This window comes from Gracilinanus agilis, chromosome 5 (genome assembly GCF_016433145.1).
Source record: "Gracilinanus agilis isolate LMUSP501 chromosome 5, AgileGrace, whole genome shotgun sequence".
In the NCBI taxonomy this organism is placed as follows: Eukaryota; Metazoa; Chordata; class Mammalia; order Didelphimorphia; family Didelphidae; genus Gracilinanus; species Gracilinanus agilis.
In genome coordinates this window covers 249,119,959-249,124,148 of record NC_058134.1, presented here as the reverse complement: position 1 = coordinate 249,124,148, position 4,190 = coordinate 249,119,959, and the positions used below count along the sequence as shown (strand labels likewise).

General features: G+C 38.8%; 1 pseudogene; it reads left to right on the top strand.

Annotated features, from left to right (window-relative positions):
- The first annotated feature begins 2,620 nt into the window (after positions 1 to 2,620).
- Positions 2,621 to 3,255, top strand: LOC123249559 (annotated as a pseudogene).
- The last annotated feature ends 935 nt before the right edge of the window (positions 3,256 to 4,190 follow it).

The following is a 4,190-nucleotide window of genomic DNA, read 5'->3' as shown; positions in this document are numbered from 1 at the left end:
TTATTTTGGTATAAGTTAATATAAAGTTAATATTATATTATAATATAATAAGTTAATATAATAATTATAAGCTTTTTTCTGAATAGTATATAGTGCAAAAAAGTATACTGGATTGAGACAAAGACTTGAGTTCAAACCTACCTCTTCAACTAATTGCTTTTGTATCCATAGGCAAATGTGGTAGAGTAGGAAAGAAGACTGGATGTAGGGACAGAAGACCTGAGTTGAAATTTTTTTCTAATTTTAATTTTTTTCCTCCAGATTACATGTTGGTACAATTTTTCATTAATCATTTTCTGGCATTTTGAAATTCACATTCTCTCCCTTTCTCAACATTTGTCCCTTCTTTAATTTGGCAGGTAATATAATATAGATTCTATATACTTCTATGTTTATCATGTTGTGGAAGAAGACATATCACTTACACCAGAGAAAAATCCACAGAGGAAATTGAGTGAAGAATGACATTCTCCAATCTGTATTCACACTTTCTTGATCCTTCTGTATCAGTTTATAACCTTTTTCATCTTGAGTCCTTTGGAGTTGTCCTGGATCCTTGCATTGCTGATGATGGTTAAGCCATTCATAGATGATCATTGTATTACTGTTAGTGTGTATGATCTTCTTCATATTCTACTCACTTCACTTTGCATCAATTCATGTCTTTCCAGTTTTTTTGTTATCACTGTGTTTTGTCACTTCTTATGACACAATAGTATTCCATTTCAATTATACACCACCCCAACAAATGGACATCCTTTCAGTTTCCAGTTCTTTGCTACCACAAAAAGAACTGCTGTAAAAATTTTTGTAAAAGTAGGTCCTTTTCCACTATCTTTGATATCTTTGGGGTACAGACATAGTAGAAGTATTGTTAGGTCAAAGGATATGCACAGTTTAATGACCCTTTGGACATGGTTCCAAATTGCTCTCCAGAGTGGTTTTATCAATTACTAGCTGCACCAATAGTGCATTAGTGTCCCAATTTTCCCATATCCTCTCCAACATTAATCATTTTCCTTTCTGGTCATAGCAGCCAGTCTGAAAGTTCTGAAGTGGTAACTCAAGAGTTGTTTTAATTTGTATTTCTCTAAGTAAAAGTAATTTAGAGCATTTTTATATGACAAAAAATAATTTTAATTTCTCTATCTGAGAATTTCCTATTTATATCATTTGACTACTTTCAATTAGGGAATGCTTTATATTCATATAAACTTGACTCAGTTCTCAATATATTTGAGAAATGAGGCCTTTGTCAGAGACACTTGCTCTAAGTTTTTCCCCCAGTTTGTTGTTTCCCTTCTAATCTTGGTTGCATTGATTTTTGTTTGTGCAAAACCTTTTTAATTTATTGTAGTCAAAGTTACCCATTTTATATCTCATAATATTCTCTGTGTCTTTTTGGACATAAATTTTTCCTTCATCCATTTTTCTAAAAGGTCAACTATTCTATGATCTTCCAATTTGTTTGTGATTTCACTCTTTAAATTTAAATCTTACAGTTTTAACTTTACTCCCATACATGGGGTGAGATATTGATCTGTGCCTAATTTCTGTCACAGTTTTCGAGTTTTCTTAGCAATTTTGTGGAATAATGTGTTTTCAAAAAGCTCAGTTCTTTGGGTTTGTCAGGCATTGGTTATTATGGTCATTTTGTATTATGTATTGAGTGCTTAATCTATTACATTGATCTACTCTATTTCTTAGCCAGTACCAGATTGTCTTAATGGTTTATGCCTTATAATACATTTTGAGGTCCAGTACAGACAGGCCACTTTAATGCATATTTTAGTAATTATCTTGATATTATTGTTACAAATGAATTTTATCATTTTTTCTAGTTATACAAAATGATATTTGGTAGTTTCATTGGTATAACACCAAAGGAAAATTAATTTAGGATAAATTCTCAGTTTTATTATATTAGCTCAGTTTTCCATGAGGAATTAATATTTTTCCAGTGGTTTAGATCTGACTTTATTTGGCTACATGGCATAGACCAAAATGATATATTGAGGAAAAGGAAAAGAAAGGGAAGGAAGGGAAGGGAAAGAGGAAAGAAGGAAGGAAGGAAGGGAGGGAGGAAGGAAGGAAGGAAGGAAGGAAGGAAGGAAGGAAGGAAGAAAGGAAAGAAGGAAAGAAGGAAGAAAGAAAGGAAGGAAGGTAGGAAGGAAGAAGGAAGGAAGGAAGGAAGGAAGAAAGAAAGAAAGGAAAAGAAAAAGAAAAGAGGGAGAGTGGGAAGAAGGGAGAGAGTATTTTTTTTTGCTGTGTTTAACATTAATTAACTTATTGCTTTTTACCAGGGATATTTCTTGCCTTTGTATGAAATCTTCCTTTGTTTACTCTTTCTTGCAATTTTTTACATTTCTTTTTATACACTCAATTATAAATAGCAAAGAATATGGCTCATAAGAATTGATGATATCTTATGGTATCTCATAAGAAAGATGATATCTTTTCAAAATAATCAGAAATGGATAAACCAAAGAACAATATCAAGTAATGATGAGCTAGCATAGGAAAAATTACAAAGAAAATTTTTTTTAAAAAACAATACAGACCACTCACTGAGTGCCGCGCCCCAACCCACTCCGCTCTCCTTTAGCCTCCCGGTTGTAAAGATATCTGCATCTACACATACCATCACAGAATGGCCAACAGGGGACCTGCTTATGGACTGAGCCGGGAGGTGCAGCAGAAAATTGAGAAACAGTATGATGCTGACCTGGAACAGATCCTCATTCAATGGATTACCACACAGTGCCGCAGAGATGTTGGGCGGCCCCAACCTGGGTGAGAGAATTTCCAAAATTGGCTCAAGGATGGCACGGTGCTGTGTGTGCTCATCAATGGGCTATACCCTGAAGGCCAGGGCCCAGTAAAGAAGATCCAGGCTTCAGCCATGGCCTTCAAACAGATGGAACAGATTTCTCAGTTCCTACAGGCAGCAGAGCGCTATGGCATCAATGCCACTGATATCTTCCAAACTGTGGACCTCTGGGAAGGAAAGAATATGGCCTGTGTGCAGCGGACACTGATGAACCTTGGTGGTCTGGCAGTGACCAGGGGTGATGGGTTCTTCTCTGGAGACCCTAACTGGTTCCCTAAGAAATCCAAGGAGAATCCTCAAAACTTCACAGATAACCAGCTACAGGAAGGCAAGAACGTCATCGGGCTGCAAATGGGCACCAACCGTGGGGCATCTCAGGCGGGCATGACTGGTTATGGGATGCCACGCCAGATCCTCTGATCACTACTCCTCCTTACCCTCCCTTGAATGGTTAATATATTTCTAGCAATGATATTCCCAGGAAGCCCGTGGAACTCTCAAGCCCCTTCTGTTCCCACCTGTGCCCATTCTGCCCTGCCCCCTCCTCATTGATGGTGCCTGCGCCCCTATTGTGCCTACAGGTGGTGAGCCAGTGCCTTTTCACCCTGAACTTGCCGTAATACACTCCCTCTCTGCCCCCACTCAGCAAAACTGGACCAACTGCTCTCTCCTCCCCTTCTCCTGGACCAAAACCGAGGGGCACCTGGCCCCATCCACATTCCTATTCCTTCTGCCACCCTGGCTTGTTCTCTCACTTGGGAATTTGTACCCTCATAGCCAGTCTTTAGGCCAGGATTCAGTGCCTTGACGGGAGCTGAACATGGGGCCAATTTCTCCTCCACAAGGTTGTTCTTTCTGCTCCCTCCACCCCTAGCCTTGCTACTGTGGAGACTTAATTTATAGGGAGGGGCCCCTGGTGGCTGCTGTCCTGGCCACAGCTGGACTTTGAAAGCCACACATCTGGCTAGGCCTCTCCTTGGCAGCGGCCCCTTTTTCCCTTGGTCCCTCCCTTCTTGGCATCGCCTCCCGCTTCGTCCCCTCTTTACCCAGTAGCCTGGGACACATTTATGGAGTGGAGAGGAATGTCCAGGGAGGTGGGTTGACCTTGCCTTCTCTTCTCTCCTCTCCTCCCTCCTTCCCTCCTTCCTCAAAAGGCCCACCCAAAGTCTGGAGCTTAGGAATGCGAGTTTACTGATCTGAATAAAGATTCCCAGTCTTTGTAAGGAAAAAAAAAACAATACAAAAATTGAAAAGTGTTCATTATCTAAAAACATTTTTGTCTATATTATTTAGTTATTTCTCTGATAAATCAATATATATATATATATATATATATATATATATATATATATATATATAT